We start from the raw sequence: 20,212 nt of genomic DNA on the forward strand, positions 1-20,212 counted from the left end.
GTACGAAACCTTCTCTTCGTAGCAGTGGTACTCTAGTTTTCTAACTGTTAACACTTATTCCCAGCTCCTAACAAAAATAGTTTGATACTTCTCTGTCTAATGTGACAAATATGAGCTGATAAAGTGACAGATATTCGAAATTTAATCAAGTCTTTACCGTCAGTGCTCAGATGTGCTATCGTAGCCACGTGATGGCAAACGCAAGGATTGTGCCTACAACTTTCAACCACAACCGTCGTGAGATTTGAATAGTACTGATTTATGCCGAAGGATAACCGTAAATTACCATCGTAGTTCACTACTCCAAGCTCAGTTATTGTACAAGATCTATATATGGGAAGGCAAATTAGAAACAGCTCTAAATCGCCGCGTTTTGTGAATAAAAAACCCAAAAGCCAAAAGCGGGTTGTTAGCCTACTACCAGAAAGACCAAAGCAATTAATCCATAGTTGTCAACTTCTTACAAGAGTGTCCAGTTATCGAGGTAAGGAAGTTATGTCATCAATTAAATTTTAAAAAGGTTAATATGCATTTAGTATGTTCTACAAGCGTAAGTATGTATAAGTATACATAATGGTATTTTTTAAACATATGCAATAACTAGGCGTATATAAGTATCCAGTCGTGTAATCATGGTAGGCCATAGGCCTGGTGTTATTTGCAAATATTGAAAGAAACGTATTTGCTTGTTTGTGAATCTCGAGGAAGTCTGTGTGAAAATAAAGCTTGTCTTTGGCAAAAGATAGACTAGTAATTTTCGTCCAGGCATTTTAAGGCGCTTCTGTAAGTGATTAAAAACGTCTCGGAAGATTTTGCTCTATTTTAGGCAAACATTGTACCGTGCTAAGTTGACGTGGGACTCTCTCTCTCTCTCTCTCTCTCTCTCTCTCTCTCTCTCTCTCTCTCTCTCTCTCTCTCTCTCTCTCTCTCTCTCAGCTTAGATATAATTCGATACTCGATAGTTATGAAATTCGATAGTTTCCCATAAGGCTTCAGCTACATAACAGAATCGTAATTGTTATGTTATCGATTTTGTTCCCCAAGCTTTTACTTATTTTGACAAGTCAACAAACCCGTTATTATTATTATTATTATTATTATTATTATTATTTTGGTGTGTCACAGTCATCCTTATTTAACTGTTTTTTTTTTTTATAGTGTAGGGTTCCGGGTTGCATCCTGCCTCCTTAGGAGTCCGTCACTTTTCTCACTATGTGCGCTATTTCTAGTAGCACACTCTTCTGCATGAGTCCAGGAGCTACTTCGGCATCTGGCTTTTCCAGATTCCTTTTCAGGAATCTTGGGATCGTACCTAGTGTTCCTATGATTATGGGTACAATTTCCACTGGCATAGGCCTATCCCATATCCTTCTTTTTTCGATTTTCAGGTCTTGATACTTTATTATTATTATTATTATTATTATTATTATTATTATTATTATTATTATTATTATTATTATTAAGATGGTAATAACCTTCCACACGATGCTATTAAAAATCAAATTCGAAAGATCGAGATAAAGTCTTGCAAATGATTGGACACAACAGCCAGTTAGATACGATTATTACAATCTTTACGGTAGGATTAGGGATTAGACGTCAGTGGAGATTACTATCAGTGGGTGAAAGTTAGGATGAATAAGTTAGATGGCGGTTAAATAACGCATCGTTTTGATATCGGTGATGAAATAACGGTTGCTTGAACGAAAGAGGAAAATTGATCGGTTTAGAAAAATGAGGAGAGAAGGTGTTTGTGATATATATATATATATATATATATATATATATATATATATATATATATATATATATATATATATATATATATACTTACAAATTTAGATGTTAATGTACAGTATTTCCTTCCCTTGTGTGTACGAAACTACAAATACTGTAGAAATAGGCCTATGTGAAGGGCTTGTCTGCCATTTAAAAAAATAAGCGTTGTAGTACCATTTATCCATACCAGAAAAAAAAAAGATAAAATTATCGACTATACACACACACACACAACATCGGCACAGAGATGAGGGTCGATAGAGAAATGGTCGACTGTACACGCAAACAGAGACAGTCGACACAGATATAAGAGTCGACAGAGAGACTCACAAGACGCCCCATGAATATAAGATTGCCTCTGGTTACTTCGTCCACATGGGTCGTCTGTTTTGGGGAACTGATGAATGCGGACGCCCTTTTGAGTCTTTGATTCCCGTTCGCCCTTTTGCGATGGTCGTTTGGAATTTCTCTCTCTCTCTCTCTCTCTCTCTCTCTCTCTCTCTCTCTCTCTCTCTCTCTCTCTCTCTCTCTCTCTCTCTCTCTCATTGTCTTTCACTGTGTGCCTTCTGATGTCTTGAAAATGATCGATAACAGCTCTTTGCTCACGAAATAATAATGATAATTATTATAGTTAGTGCTGTTATTATTATTATTGTTATCGTTTTTAATAATAATAATAATAATGATAATAGTAATATTATTATTATTATATAATAATAGTAATATTATTATTATTATTATTATTATTATTATTATTAAACTTGGATTTTTTGGCTAAAAAAATTCTTAAAATATAGAAAGTGTAGCGGAGCAAGACGATAGAATTATAGTTGGAGTTAAGGAGGCACACTGTAATCAATCTTTCGTAGGCCTACTATCTACGGTGTGCCGTGAAATGCCCGCTGTATGCCCTGAGTTTATGGGAACAACCGTAATAGTAAAATAACGAAAGAGAAAAAAAATATATGTAGTTTTTTATGCGTCCTGTTTCTCGGAAACATGTTTACGTGAGAGGCCGACGGAACGGGAATCTCACAGAAAATAAAATTAAACTGGGTATGAAACATGAAATCTGATCCCAAAAGAATTGATAGACACGTCCCTTTAAAATGGGGAAGTTTATATTCCGGGAAAACGTAAGTATGGTGAGAATTCAAAAGCCAGGTATTCGAATCAAGGGATCCATAGGTTAAACTAGAGATGTGGTGGCTTGTCGGGTCGGGTTTCTTTATTCCGAAAAGGGAGAGATGATTGATTTTTGTGATATTCTGACGTCAAATTCCTTCATAAAAGACAAATGCCATTATTCATCAATATTACCCAGTCGATATTGGAACAGATAATATTCCTGGAATAGTCAATGCTATGATACTCGATATTACTGGAACAGTTATCAGAAAATATAGTAGTATTGGGATAACTGATATTATTTAAAAAGGCCATACCATCCAAATAGTCAATATTATTACTGAAATAATCAGTATTGTCGGAATAATTACTAGTATTCATAGTCAGTTTTATTAGAAAGTTTATAAGACAGTAATTAGGCGCGTACTATTATACGGGGCAGAAACCTGGCCACTTAAGCGGGTGGAGGAGGGGCTGTTGGAAAGAACGAGACGAGGAAGGTGAGATACATTGCTGGAATATCACTACTGGAAAGGAGGCAGAGTCAAGATACAAGAAGAATGTGTGGTATATGTAATGTAAAGGAGAGGGCTAGGGAAGGTCGTCTGAGATGCTATGGCCATGTAATAAGAAGAGAGGAGGTGGAACCAATCAAGAGAGCCAAGAACATGCCAGTGATGGGGAGGAGGAGGAGGAGTGTGGGGTGTCAGCAGATCAGATGTGGTGAGGAGGGGTATGGGTGAGGTGGGACTGGGTGAATAAGAAGATGCAAGGATTAGAGATAGATGGGGAAAGTTGACTCAAGCGGCCGACTATGCTGTACAGTGGACTAAAAGTGCCGAAAGAAGAAGAAGAAGAGTCAGTTTTATTAGAATAGGAAATATTACTGTAATATTCAGTATTATTTAAGAATATAAGGCAATATCGCCCAGATACTTAATACTGGAACACTTAATATCTTTTCAATATTCGATATTTTCCAGTATCCAAAATCATTTGAATATTCATAACCACTAAGATATATGTTTTGCTAACCAGAGGCCCGTGGGAAGGGCAACCTGATACCCATTAGTAGCCCAGGCATGACAGAAGAGGAAAGAGAGAAGAAGGAGTTTGGCCAAGGAGGAAGTGATATACCGCCTCTAGAAGAATGGAAGGTTATAGGAATCAGGGAACACATAATCGGATGGGAAGTTCCAAAGCTTGGCAGAAGTGGAATGACTGAGAGACGGCAGTAAAGAAGGTAATGGAAATAAGGAATTAAATAAATATATAGATTAAAAGGAAGAAGAAAGAAAGAAAATGGAGAAAACGAAGGTTAAAGAGAATGAAAGAGGAATACTCGAGCACTAAAGTGAATGCCATATTTGACTGGTGTGGGGCTAGCGCTTTCATCCCTTAGAATTTTCAAGAAACCGAAAGGATATATATTATATATATATAATATATATACATATATATGTCAATGTATATATATGGCTATTTACGCAAGTGCTAAGCCACAAATATCGTTTAGTATCCAATTCAATATTGTACCTCGGGAGTAACTTACATCAAAGATGAATTATAATTGATAAGTGCTTCATCCCCGGTAGGACTCGAACTTTTCCCTGGTTCAGGAACAGTGATGGACAGTAACTTTGACCACCCTGCTATCAATATATATATATATATTATATATATATATATTATATATTCGTGTGTATGTACATATATGTATATTGTGTATGTACGTTTAACATACACACACTATACCATCTGCAACACCCCCCGCCGTCCCCTCCCCTTCCCAACACAAAACCGCTAACCGCAAATTTCACCGAAAATCCTCATATAATTGGGTATCTGAGACCCCGATATACAGTCTTCGATGAAAAAAAGATGAAATTGGAGATTTCAAAGTTTATTGCTACATACGTAAGCGCATCATCATAAACATATGCTGGCATAATGTAGGTGAGAGTGTTTGTTTCGCTTCCGGGAGTGTGGGTTTAGTGTGTGTGTGTGTGTGTGTGTGTGTAAGTGTTTGGGTAAAAATTGGCGTAATGTGAAAGCGTTTGTTTATGTGATATGCGTATTCGTAAGGATGGGTGTTGTTGGTTTTTTGTATATATATAAATATGTGTGTATATGTGTTTATGTATAAATAAATATAGGTATATATATTTATATGTATGTGCATTTATGTGTGGGGATATACTGTATATATATATATATATATATATATATATATATATATATATATATATATATATATATATATATATTTTGTATATTTATATATATATATATAATATATATGTGCATATACAGTATATAGTGTATATATACATATACATATATATATATATATATATATATATATATATATATATTGTGTGTCCAAGGTCTTTCCATAGCCATCGTTAGCCGTCCCTTCCCGCAATAATTAAAGATCCCCGCATGGGAGAAAGGAAGGCCATATTGGACGCCAATACAAGCAAAATGTCACACAAACTGTGGAATGAATGATCGAGCACCCAACAGATGGCTCTCGCGGCGTCAGCCGAGTTGCCAGTTAACTCTTTATAAAAATTTACTCTTCATAAAAAGATCATTTTTATGATATCACGAAGCGGGAATTCCTTCTCTTAGAATTGCTGTCATATCAGTACGTTTACCATTGATGCATATAACGTTTATAGCATTAAATTACGTCATGAAAAGGCAACTTGAGAAGCAGATTTGTGGTAAATTAGATGCTGAAACAATCACAAGGTGACATTCCGCCATCTGGCAACTCATTACGGGACAGGATTAAATCCTGTTCGACATCACGCTGCGCCTCTGTTGCTTCGTCAAATGATAATGTCGGCTGTTCTTCGTGTTCTTTGTGGTTTTAGGGCTGTTCAGTGGAGAGAGCCGAAAGGTCATGGTTTTAGAATGGATTAAAAGGCATTATTATTATTATTATTATTATTATTATTATTATTATTATTATTATTATTATTATTATTTTGTTGCTCTTTTGTTATTGTTTATTTTGTTATAAGAAATATAAAATATATGTTCTTATTGATTGAACAATGAATTAGAAAGCAATATTATAGCTGATTTACTTTTCATTATCAACGTATATATATATATATATATATATAATATATATATATATATATATATATATATATATATATATATATATATATATATATATATATATATATATATATATATATATATATATATATACGAGTATGTGTGTGTGTGTGTGTGGGTGTTTGTGTGTCATTTTCTGCCCACTGAGTCTGCTGACGTAAAATGTTAGGGAAATGTTATAAATAGCAGGAATGGTGAATAGAACAGATATAGAAAGACAAATCTGAACGAGAAATAAAAGAGGAATGGGTGGAGGATTAGGCTGGAATTCTCCCTCTGATGATCTGAGAGAGAGAGAGAGAAAGAGAGGCAGAGAGAGAGAGAGGAGAAACTTTTTCAAAGAACAATAAGCGAAAGAATAGGTGACAAATATAGCATATCAGGTATGTATATATATATATATATATATATATATATATATATATATATATATATATTATATATATATATATATACATATATATATATATATATATATATATATATATAGAGAGAGAGAGAGAGAGAGAGAGAGAGAGAGAGAGAGAGAGAGAGAGAGAGAGAGAGATAAATCCAGGCTGAAAGTAATTATTTATTTTCTTGTATGAAGGAAATAATTCGATCCGAAACGAATCAAAACAAAATAACAAAATGACAATGTAATATTCTCTCTCTCTCTCTCTCTCTCTCTCTCTCTCTCTACATATATATAGAGAGAGAGAGAAATCCAGGCTGAAAGTAATGATTTAATTTCTTATATGAAGGAAATAATCCGAAACGAATTAAAACAAAATAACGAAATGACAATGTAATATTCTCTCTCTCTCTCTCTCTCTCTCTCTCTCTCTCTCTCTCTCTCTCTCTCTCTCTCTCTCTCTCTCTGTGGCCCCATTATATTAATCTGATGACCCGTCCAGACGGACAACTCGACCACGAATAATCTGGTGAGATTCGGTCTCTGTCTCCATACCCTGAGCGGATGAGCGCATTGAGAGGAGACAGACACAACGCATAGGAAGATGGAGAAGAACAGGGGAGAGAGAGAGAGAGAGAGAGAGAGAGAGAGAGAGAGAGAGAGAGAGAGAGAGAGAGAGAGAATCATGGAATAAGACTTATCATGGAAAATTTTTTTGAATGACAACAATATTCCTGGTATATAGATAGATAGATGTAGATAGATGGATAGATAGATAGATAGATAGACAGAGAGTGAGAGAGAGATATAGATAGAGAGACAGGTAGATGATAGAGAGATATAGATAGATAGATGGATAGATAGATAGCTATATAAACAGACTAACTGATCGGTTGGTTGACAGAAAGTTAGAAAATACGTGGTTACAGAGAGTTCGTTGATTTAACCACTTATCCAAATTCAGTTAGAACGCGTCCTTCTATTCTGTTTTAATTATCTTCGATTCTCTTATTGCCTTAAATTTAAGAGGAACCGGAAGTCTGTACTCTTCGGGCGATGCCCATCCCCAAAGAGAAAAGGTATGTAATTAAAAAGATATAGTTGATAGTCAGGTGTATATTTTGAGTCAGAGGAGAAGAGAAAGATAGATCAGTAGAAAAACGGATTATTCGGAAGGTTAGAGAGAGAGAGAGAGAGAGAGAGAGAGAGAGAGAGAGAGAGAGAGAGAGAGAGAGAGAGAGAGAAAAGAATTAAATAAAGAGAAAGATAAATCAATGGAGAAACAAACAATACAGAAGGTTATAGAGCGGAAGAAAGAGATAAACAGAGAGAGAGAGAGAGAGAGAGAGAGAGAGAGAGAGAGAGAGAGAGAGAGAGAGAAAAAAGAATTAAATAAAGAGAAAGATAAATCAATGGAGAAACAAACAATACAGAAGGTTATAGAGCGGAAGAAAGAGATAAACAGAGAGAGAGAGAGAGAGAGAGAGAGAGAGAGAGAGAGAGAGAGAGAGAAGAATTCCCAGGAATTCGACCAAGAAGGATGAGATGGCGGGGAGAGGAAAAGGTCATTTTTCCTCTTTTTTTCTCTCTTTTTTTTTTTTTTTTTAGCCTCGAACAGGTAAATCTAGGCAGAAGAAATAGGAATAATTTCCTTCTCACGTTTTGTTTCATCCCTTGCTAAAGGGATCCTGCTGTTTACCTTTGTTCCTAATATATATATATATATATATATATATATATATATATATATATATATATATATATATATATATGTATAAGATTGGAAGTTGTAAAGAGACCAAATAACAGTCTAAAAATTATAGAAACCAGGAATTATTGGGACTACAAGTGAGAAGTTTTGGTACGGAAATTGAAAGTGTAATTTAGTGGCTGACCAGGGTTTGTAAGGTATATCTGGATGAGGGAAAGATTCCAAAGAAGTTGTTGAGAGTAATAATTGTTCCTTTTTATTGGTAAAGGTAACAGAGGAGACTGTAAGGATTGTAGGAGCATAACTTTGGTTAGTATACATTGGAAGGTCTATGGTAGGATTTTGACTGAGGCAGTACAACTGATGACAGAAGTTTTGGTGGAGGAAGAACAGTGTGGGCTTACAGAGGGAAGATGGGTTTTGGATATAGTATTTGTTATGAAACTGTTATTTAAGAAATGTGAAATTAAAGGGAAAAGGCTTTTATTTGACATACATAAGCCTAGAATAGGCATATGATAGAACAGATAAGAAAAGCAAAGAAGAAGGACAAGTAACAAAATCAGAACATGAATGGGAAACAGAGAGGTTTTCACAATAACCTGAAATTGTGGTGACGTGGAATGGGAGGCAGAGAGAGAGTTAGAGAGAGAAAGTCTGAAATAAGAAGTGGAAAATACGTAGACAGTGCATGGAAGATAGCAGTGACTGAGATGGCGATGTGGTAAGTAGAAGCTATGACGACATTGAGTGAGTTGAAAGGGCAGATGGGTGGCCATCAACGACCCTGAAGATGGAACCAGTGGTGGTTATGAAACGTAGAAAGAGAGACAGGGAATATAAATATAAAGTAAAAGGGAGTGACGACAAGGTTAAAGAGAGGGAAGAAGAATGAGGGGAAGCAGATAAGGGAGAAAGGAAATATACAAATCTCTTTCTAAATGGTTTCCATTACAACAAGGTAGATGTAGATAACAAACATACGCACGCACAGACGCGTATACGAGCGCGCGCACGCTCGCATGCTGTAGAGGGGGTTGTGTTAAAAAGCTAAAACACTTCCGTTTCACATCAAATATTCTTGGGATGAGGCTGCGAGCCCGTACCCTCCCGGATGCATGTTTTAAAGGGCTACTGGCCAACAGTCTTCTTTTTCTTAACGTTCATCTGTTGCTGATCTCTTACTCCTAGGGAGAGAGAGAGATTTGGGGGAGAGAGAGAGAGATTGAGGGACAGAAAGAGAGAGAGAGATTGAGGGACAGAAAGAAGGAGATTCAGGGAGAGAGAGAGAGAGAGTTTGAGGGAGTGAAAGAGAGAGAGATTGAGGGAGAGAGAGAGAGAAAGAGGGAGATTCAGGGAGAGAGAGATAGATTCGGTCATATTCTCGTACAAAAGTATTTATGAACAGGAATGGGACATGTATGTAAGTATGCAAATACGCATAGAAAACACATATACAAATTATGCAAATCTCAGAAACCCACTCTCTCTCTCTCTCTCTCTCTACCTCTCTCTCTCTCTCTCTCTCTCTCTCTCTCTCTCTCTCGTTAAAACGAAAAAGAAAACACAGAGACCCTGTCTCCGCCCTGTTCCATTGTGGGCAGAGATTAAGAGCCGGAGACTCCTTGCAAATATATTCAGAGCCATCCATTATATTAGCGGCGGCGCCCTGATGCAGATTGCTTGGGTTACGGGGCTTATCAAGCCTTCATTACCTCACGAATATGTTGTTAATTCTTCGCTGGTGGACCACTCACCCCTCCTCCTCCTCCTCCTCCTCCTCCTCCTCCTCCTCCTCCTCCTCCTCCTCCTCCTCCTCCTCCTCCTCCTCCTCCTCCCCTCAAACACCGTCTGCTGCTTCTCTGCTGCTTGCTGAATGAGTCTGCTTCTGCTTGTGATGTTTCTGCTGATTGCTGTCCTTCCTGCAGTTGGATGAGGGCTTGTTTTCTCTCTCTCTCTCTCTCTCTCTCTCTCTCTCTCTCTCTCTCTCTCTCTCTCTCCTTCAGTGCGAGGTCTGGGTATATGTATCTTTATATCTTGACAAAGGTGACGAACGAAACTCGATTCACAGAAGTATTGACATCGCGGATATACATTTAGAGGGATGTAGGAATTTCTTTGTTTTAACGTCTAACTTCGTAAAATTAATATTGATAGACGGTCAGAGAGCTGGCGTCAAACGAGCGGGTTTTATGACTGTCAGATCGAAAGGCGCTTCGATTTAGACTCCACATCTGCTGCTTGGCTTCAGTTTAGCGTCAAAAGTTCGTGTCTTGTAGCCTACACAGCTACTCTGTGTTCCAGTGAATTCAGTTCAGTTTGGACCTCAATATTTGCTCTCCGTAGGGGGGGAAGTGCCTTCAGTGCACCTCATGCGTTGCACTGTAGGCATTACTTAAGGTTCTTTGTAGCGTGCCTTCGGCCTCTAGCTGCAACCCCTTTCGTTCATTTTACTGTACCTCGTTTCATAATTTCTTCTGTCTTACTTTCCACAACTCTTCTAATAGGTTTTCTAACAGGTTTTCCTCCTGTTACACCTTTCAAACCTTTTGCTGTCAGTTTCCGTTTCAGCGCTGAATGACCTCATAGGTCCATGTGCTTAGGCTTTGGCCTAAATTCTGTATTCAATTCAGTTCAGTTTGGGCCCCAATATTTGCCATTTTCTGCATAATTCTGGTCCTCAACTTTCCGCCTGCTCCTTGAGAGAAGTGAGCACATGATGTCTCCTCGGATGGACTAATAAGTCTTTGAGACATCCTAATCCTTGTAACTCCTTATAACTCCTGTGTATTATATTGGTGCCAAGATAACTCTCTGATATTTTGCCTTCTACTGGGCTACTGTGTGAAGAATTATGCCTACAAACGTCCAGACTTCACACCGAAGAGCCATCGTATCTTCTGCACTGGTGCCAAACTCAAGTCGCTCCAAATTTGCCACCACTGTTGGTTATTTGCTGAACATTTTTTTTAGTCTAGATACTGAAATAAAAATCTTTATTTGTCGTGAGGTTTTGTAGGGCACCGTGCATGCGATTTCTTTTTATTAATGATAATAATGTGTATGTCCCGAATTCTCTGGAATTGACTTAACGTTCGAGACGAAGAATTGCGAAGGGCTCAGTGTAATTACCATTTACTTATATGTGTATGTGAATATATACCAGCGTCGGTACACACGCATATATATGATGTGCATATTTGATTATATATATATATATATATATATATATATATATATATATATATATATATATATATATAATTTGATCATGTCCATACACGTTATTTAACATGATAGAAAAGTTATTAGAAAGTTACATGCCACTAACACGGAGTTGTCATCAGAGAAATAGTGACTGAAAAATAATAATAATAATGATAAATAGAAAAATAATATTAACAATAATAGCAATAAGTCTACTTGTATTACCACCAGCAGTAGTAGATAATATCGGGTTACTGCGGTACAAAGTAACTGTTAATTGAATTCCCCCTCCCCTCACCATTCCTCTTGGAAAACCTTCTTCCATTAAATCTCCACCCAACCTAACACGCCCCCACTCTCCTTCCCACACCCCCCACCCTTTCAATCTCGTTTCCCCCCATGTCCAAAGCCGGACGTTGCAAACGTTTCTCAAATGACCAATTACAAAGGGTTTTGATGACGTCAGTGTTTCTTGTCCACGCTACCGACTTGGCCACGGGAGGCCTTTTAATAAAGTTGTTTAGTCTTTAAAGATATAACATTTTATTTTAAGAAATTTAGTCAGTTTTTTCTCTTGCGTGTATGTGTGAGTTAGTGTGCGCATGCGTCTGATTGTGTGTGTGTGTGTGTGTGTGTGTGTGTGTGTGTGTGTGTGTGTGGACAATTAAACACGTAAGTGTGTGTATGCATAATTCGTTGTGAAAACGTGTGTGATATAACGTAGATATGAATATGCATTTCCAGGATATATAAATATTGAAATACTTATGGATGTTAGTATGCGTATGTGTGCATGGGTTATGGGTGTGTGTGTATATACACATGCATGCAGGATATGTTTGTGTGTGCATATATATATATATATATATATATATATATATATATATATATATATATATATACCGTAAGCAATGATTTTGTACTTAGTAGTGAGTCGACAGCAGTGGGTCGCTGCTAGAATGCAGAGAAACGCATGGGGCATGCAACCCCATCCCAGAATACATGCTGAGAACTTTTATACAAAAATTCAGCAAGAGATTTGGTGTTACGGACAGATCGACAGACAAATGGAGACATATTGGCATTAACAATACGGAGAGAGAGAGAGAGAGAGAGAATCTTTTTCTTTTGAATGGCATCATGAATAAATGTATTGATAAGCGGACCTCCCGTATAGACACACCCCATTTTCTTTGCGTTGCGGCCGTTTTCTATAGCAAGGGTAAACTGAAGGAAACCGTACACATTTTGAATGTTGGAGACTCTCTGTCCTGCAGTTTCTGTTGATCAAACTGGTTACGTGGCTGGAAATAACTTGCGTAACCTGATCAAATTTATGAATCCTTTTAAATCTGGATTGATAAAAAGAAAAATTATAATAATAAAATAAAATGATATTGGAAAATACTTGAAGTTTAAGTAGACATAAGTAGTTTTCTTAAACATTAAGTATATCTTAGTTTAACCAGACCACTGAGCTGATTAACAGCTCTCCTAGGGCTGGCCCGAAGGATTAGATTTATTTTACGTGACTAAGAACCAACTGGTTACCTAGTAACGGGACCTACAGCTTATTGTGGAATCCGAACCACATTATGACGAGAAATGAATTTCCATCACCAGAAATAAATTCCTCTAATTCTTTATTGTCCGGTCGGAGAGTCGAACGCGGGGCCAACAGCGAGGTAGCCGAGAGCTCTACCCACCTCTCCAATGAAGAACTGAGGGGTAACGAGGCACTTTGTAAAAGTAATAGTTCTCTGGAGTAAAATTCAGCGAATTTATAAATAACAAAATAATGAATAAATTAATAAATAACACAGATATTTTAGTAAATAGAAAACAATACCATGTATCCCATTAATAATGCAGAAGTAATGTCTTTGTTTTCTATTAATTACCAAAGAAATAATTCTTTAATTCCAATTTGTAATAAAAGGAGCAATGCTTTAATTTTAATTTGTTGTCGAAGGAATATAATGTCTAAAATATAAATTCTTTATTTCTTAAGACTTGAGTAAAAGTAAAATTAATTTCTTACATATAAAATCCATTAGAAATTAAGCATCCCAATATTTATCTTTCCTTTATATATTATAACTTCACATAACTGAAGAGGAATGGTATCTACAGGGGTCATGGTGATCTATGACACCGCTGCCCCCGGGGGGTGGGGGGGTAGCGATACCACAAAATTTTAGAAGGACTCAGTGTAATTACCATTTACTTATATGTGTATGTGAATATATACAAATAGAAATTTTGCTGTACACATTCGAGGAAAAACCATTAAATCTGACAGAGATGAACTTCTAAAAATATCCAAACGCCATTTCCCTAATAGGGACAGCAACAAATCGTGAGAAACATTACAAAAAGATCAGACACCAGAAATAAATTCGCCTCGATTGAAAAATGAGAAACACTAAAAAAAAAAAAACTTAAAAGGGCAAAAAAACTTCCACCTCGATTAAGACAAAAGAGGAAAATGAAAATGAGAAACATTACTAAAAAGGCTAAAAAAAATTTTCAAAAAAAGAGAAAGAAAATAGAGCGGGGGGAAAAAGCGTTTTGCCAATCTGCATCAAATGACCCGACTTGGAGCGTAATTCGGTCCGGTAGCTTTATTGAGACGTAATTAGATTATAACGTGATCAAAGCCTGTTATACCGTGACGGCGGTTTGGCCAGCATTACGACTCTTGCCTGTCTCTGACTGGCTGGCAGAGCAGTTTTCTGTCTGTGTGTGTCTTTGTCTGTTATTGACGGCCAGAACGCTTAGAATAAACATGTCCAAAAGGCCGCCTTCTCTATCTCTCGACAGACAAAGACAGTCACAGACAGGTAAGAGTCGTAGTGACGTTTGTCGAAATATCTCTCAGATACTTCCCCGTAGTGCCGTCAGTGCACCTCATGCGGTACACTGTAGGCGTTACTGAAGGTTCTTTACAGCGTCCATTCGACCCCCTAGCTGCATCCCCTTTCGTTCGTTTTACTGTACCTCCTTTCATATTCTCTTTCCTCAACCCTCTCTAAGTGTTGCTTCATAGTGCAACTGCTTTGAGGTTTTCCTCCTGTTACGCCTTTCAACCCTTTTTACTCTCAGTTTTCCTTTCAGCGTTGAATGACCTCGTACGTCCCATCATTTGGCCTTGGATCTAAATTTTATAATCCCATTCTATTCCATACACTGTCCGTGTTAGGTGCAGAGTTATTTCACTTTTAAATAGTTTTACTTTTACAGGATTTCTCTTCCGTATTGTTAATCCCTTTTTCCACATGACACTGAATTCCCTTGTTACTCTCTGTTACTCTGTCTTCTAAATACTTCAATCGTCTTTAGCTTAACTTTCCTGAAGACTTCACTAAATTGAGTGTTTTTGTTTCATTCCTTGAACATTACCTTTTCTGCAATAAATACTTAGAGTAATTCTTTGCAAATTGTCTGTCGAGATTGGCTGCGGTCTGAGATGCTTATTTGTCTCTGTCCATCGTTGGTGATTCTGCAGACATTATCGAACTGAACATAGGACTTAGACTTGAGGCCAAGCACCGGGACCTATGAGGTCATTCAGCGCTGAAACGGAAATTGAGAGTAAAAGGTTTGAAAGGTGTAATAGGAGGAAAACCTGGCAGTTGTTAGGAGAAGGTGGAAAGTAAGATGGAAGAAAGAGAACATGAAAGGAGGTACAGTAAAGTGAACGAAAGGGGTTGCAGCTAGGGGCCGAAGGCATGCTGCAAAGAATATTAAGTCATGCCTACAGTACACCGCATGACGTGCACTGACGGCACTGCCGTATGATGCTTTGTTACTTTAAATTTCACCGTAACTGTGATTAATATGAAAATAAAAAAAGCACCGTATTTGATTATCTTACTAAATGGTTACCGTTTTAAGTAATATATGGCCTCGTTGCACACGTCAGGCTGCATATTCCCACAGACGCTAAGTGGGAATGGGGAACTCGAGGGTCACTTAGTTCTGCATACAATCCACTTCCAGAATCCGGAATTCTCTTTCATCCCCTGTGATCTTAGAATCACTTTTCGTCCCGTCTTGGTCGGAGTGATGGTAATATAAGAGAGAGTCGATCGGAGAAGTCCCAATAAGAATAGGGAAGTTACGTACCTATCCACAACTCGGACCAAACAGGATAAATACTTACATGTAACGCCAGTTGCATTAACCAATCAATCAGTAACTCGTGGAAAAAGAGGACAATTATTCAGTTCATCATTTTATTTCTTCTTGACTGTTTAGGCGGTTTAGACCAAACTGGCCTTATGCCCGTAAGTAAAGGGAAGGTGAGGGAAGGAGTAGGAGGTCTGGTGTGGACCAACCGACTCCGTATACCTTTTAGGTAGGTCGCACTAGGCTGTTACGATTGCTGATAGTACAACGAATAATAATAATAATGATAATAATAATTATTATTATTATTATTATTATTATTATTATTATTATTATTATTATTATTGTTATAACAATGAGGAGAAGGTTAGGAGGTAAATAATAATGATAATAAAATCATTGTCATCATAATAATAATAATAGTTATTATTATTATTATTATTATTATTATTATTATTATTATTATTATTATTATTATTACTGAATATAGAATTTAGGCCAAAAGCCAAGCACTGGAACCTATGAGGTCATTCAGCGCTGAAACGGAAATTGACAGTGAAAGTAAAAATTGTAAGGAGAGGGTTGAGGAAAGAAAGATGGAAGAAGGAGAATATGAAAGGAGGTACAGTAAAAGGAATTATTATTATTATTATTATTATTATTATTATTGTATTATATTAACGGGTCGATGACATAAAAAACAGGCGGTCCAATTCTGCCTCAGAGTTATGGCGCCAAGAACTCTGTCAGGCTGGGATTAATAACCGCATTTTTCAATTCGTTTCTTTGATAAGAGAGAGAGAGAATAGAACGGTAATTAGTGTCTGTCATCAAGAGAACTCGTGAACTTTGCGATTTCGACCAATGAATTGGGAAAAGGGGAAAAAAATTAAGAAAGGTTTTGTACGATATTACATCTGGAAATTGGTTTGGATAAGAGTGATGGTTTCCAAGAATATACAAAGGTGATTTTTTTTTTAAGGCGATTCAATGCCTCTCTCTCTCTCTCTCTCTCTCTCTCTCTCTCTCTCTCTCTCTCTCTCTCTCAGTATCAACGGTCAATGGTATATATTTGTATTTCAGCTATTTTTTTTAGATTATAGAAAATAAGACTCTCTCTCTCTCTCTCTCTCTCTCTCTCTCTCTCTCTCTCTCTCTCTCTCTCTCTATATATATATATATATATATATATATATATATATATATATATATATATATATATATATATATATATAGTAATTTAGTATTGTATTTACATGGAGGCCAGTGGGATGGGCAACTGTTACGTAGCCAGTTATATGAAAAACAAATAGAGAATTTACAGTGGGAAGGAGGGAAAACTAAGTGGGTAAGACCCACTGACTATCATCTATCGTTCTCCTATTGAATTACTTTGATGCTTATTATTATTATTATTATTATTATTATTATTATTATTATTATTATTATTATTATACTGAAATTAACCAACAAACAGGAACTCAAATCATCAGGTAAGTAAACATTTGCCATCTAAAGTTGATGACATGTCAGAACACAGCTACGGAACTCACTTCCTCGCTCTGTGTTCCAAAGGTATTTCATAAAGGGTTTACGTAGCTACAGACTACCGTTAATTTTTTTTTTTTTTTTTTTTTGCCCAAATTGTTTTATGGCCCGTCTGTGCTGGCTCCAGGGTACAGGGTATCAAAAATTATTTCTATTGACTTATCAAAGTGAAAGTGGAGAGAGAGAGAGAGAGAGAGAGAGAGAGAGAGAGAGAGAGAGAGAGAGAGAGAAAGTTTGGTATCCTAAATGTGGAAGATTGAGAGTAAGAGAGAGAGAGAGATGTTTCAGCCAATTTCATTCTCTGAATATATCACCAATTCCTGCAATATTCCTCTCCAAAATATACATTTTTATATTCAGAGAGGGAGAGAGAGAGTGAGAGAGAGAGAGAGAGACGTCAGGAGAGAGCGCCATCGGCTTAATAGGAAAGAATTGACTTCAATGTCTGTCCTGATAAGCAGCGAATGTCGATAAAAGTCAGCCTCATTAGCGACTCTGGCCAAACTCTACGTGCCTGCACCCCCTTTCAGTGTCCTCGTCACCACCCCCGCCCCCGCCCTTCCATTCTCTTCAAACCGACATTTCAATGTCTCGTCCAATCACTGGGGGCTTCCCCCCCCCCTCTCACTCTCTCTCCATTCTCCTTACAATTGAGCATCTAGTTCCTCCTCTTCCTCCTCCTCCACCTCCCCACTTGACAGCCGTCCCGTAAATGAGCATCTAATCGTAAGCTCCGTAAAGGAGGGGCCGTTGGAAAAGGCGCGAAAACGGGATGCGCGGTGTACGATAACTGATTCCCGCGTTCGGTAGTCGGAGGATTTGATTTTTCTCTCCCCTTGTGTCATCCTGTTATATAGATCGAGTCTAATCAGCGGAGATTATTCACCTGCTTTTTTGGGACCATTAGTGAGTTTCCTCTCTCTCTCTCTCTCTCTCTCTCTCTCTCTCTCTCTCTCTCTCTCTCTCTCTCTCTCTGTGTCGTCGTTGGTGCCCGACAGCCAATCTGCCAATAAGCGTCTTTGCGACTCTTACCCATTCCTTTTAACTCATTCCGAGAAGAAGAATGAGGAGTCTCATTATCTCTTCCTCCTCCTCCTCCTCCTCCTCCTCCTCCTCCTCCTCCTCCTCCTCTATGAGGAATTGGGGAGATTCAGAAATGTGAGAGAGATAAGAAGGAAAAGAATCTATACATAATTAGGTGAAATAATATATATATATATATATATATATATATATATATATATATATATATATATATATACATACATATAATGTAGGTCCTAGATATTTGAAAGGTTCCACCTCACTAATGCTTTTTCCATCTAATGTTATTTCATCACCTTGCGCATACGTCGTCCTCACTACTTCTGTTTTGCCTAGGTTTATTTTGATTCATATCTGACTAGTTATGTAATACGTTCTGTTAAGCAAGCTCGGTAAATCTTGTGATGTTTTGCTGATTAAAACACATCATCTGCATATTCAGAGTTTGTTTAGTTTCTTTCGTGACTCTAATCTAAACTTTCTCTTCTATCTCCGACTACTCTTTTCAGAAAAATCTGTGAGCATGGGCGCCCGTAGCATATTTTCCAAGGGGGGGACAAATTTTAATACATACATGGATAGTTTCCGGTATCGAGCACACAAACACTTTTGACCCTTTGAACTTATAGCAGGTTAATTCCAAAAACAGAATCAGCGCCTGCATTTCTTTAATGAATAAAGCAATTATATATATATATATATATAAATTTTTTCCAGGATTTCAGGGATGGCAAGTGCCCCCCACCTTGCTCCTAAGTGGGGGCGCCCATGTCTGTGAGGTCAAACAGTAAAGGTGAAATAACATTACCTTGTAGCACCCCACTACTTAACGCAAATTCATTGGACATAACTCCATAAACATTAGCTTTTCATCTACTTCGTTCATTGAACATTTCAGTTAGTTTTACATATTTAACGAGAATTCCACATTAACGCAAGACTATTCTTAATATTAGTCCGACTTTTTACTGCACCTCCGTTCATATTCTTTCTTCCATCTGACTTTCCACCCTCTCCTAACAGTTGTTTCATAGTGCAACTGTGAGGTTTTCCTACTGTTACACTTTTCAAACCTTTCACTGTCAATTTCCCTCTCAGGGCTGAATGACCTCATAGGTCCCAGTGCTTGGCCTTTGGCCTAAATTCTATATTCTATTGTATTGTATAATACTGGTCCGTGGACAATGTCAAATGCCTTCTCGTCATCAACAGAAGCCATTAGGAGGGGATTTTTAAATTCCATTCACTGCTGAATTGAAGTGAATTGAATGTAGAATTTAGGCCAAAGGTCAAGCACTGGGACCTACGTGGTCATTCAGCGCTGAAACGTAAATTGAGAGTAAAAGGCTTGAAAGGTGTAACAGAAGGAAAATCTTTTGCAGTTGCACTATGAAACGATTGTTAGGAGAGGGTGGAAATTAAGGTGGAAGAAAAAGAATATGAAAGGATGCACAGTAAAATGTCTTTCAAACACATAATATTTGATGTGTGCAAAGCAAATCTGCCTTTTCTGAAACCGGTTCGTTCATCTATAAGCTTTTTATCAAGTGTTTTTCCCCAGCCTGTAGAGAAGAAGTTCTCTTGAATATTTTCATTACAACAGGCGGTAAGTCAGTGCGTCTTTCCATAGTTACCAAATTCAGTCTGGTCAGCTTTCTGTGGTGCTTTTGCTGACTTCAAGTCCCAAACGATAGGCCTATTCTCAATATATATATATATATATATATATATATATATATATATATATATATATATATATATATATATATGTGTGTGTGTGTGTGTGTGTGTGTGTGTGTGTGTGTGTGTGTGTGTGTGTGTGTGTGTGTGTGTACAGACAGAGACAGAGCACGACAAACCGACAAACAAGCGAAACAGGATAAAAGCCAAAACCCGCTTGCAATATGATATACCTAAGTATTGTTTCGATTTCGACGTTGCCATGGCGACGGTTCCAATAATGTCTGCCCCGGAGCTTGAAGCAAATGCCACGGCGAAGCGAAACTGGATATCATCAATAATAATAATAATCAAAAAATAAATAAATAAGAACGAGAGGAATAAAGACGGAAAATAGGAAAAGGGGGAGGTGGGGGGGAAGAGAAATAGCGATTGGAGATCTTGTCGGCGCTGGG

At 37.3% G+C, this 20,212-nt stretch overlaps 1 protein-coding gene across 1 annotated transcript in view; it reads left to right on the forward strand.

The window, feature by feature from the left end:
- Nucleotides 1–20,212, forward strand: part of Mdh1 (malate dehydrogenase 1) — a 60,768-nt gene continuing 40,556 nt past the window's right edge. Inside the window, exon 1 of the mRNA XM_067089749.1 lies at nucleotides 1–484. The gene's annotated coding sequence lies outside the window, so the exon portion shown is untranslated. The remainder of the gene's footprint in view (nucleotides 485–20,212) is intronic.

Source organism: Macrobrachium rosenbergii, chromosome 46 (assembly GCF_040412425.1).
Source record: "Macrobrachium rosenbergii isolate ZJJX-2024 chromosome 46, ASM4041242v1, whole genome shotgun sequence".
Taxonomy (NCBI): Eukaryota; Metazoa; Arthropoda; class Malacostraca; order Decapoda; family Palaemonidae; genus Macrobrachium; species Macrobrachium rosenbergii.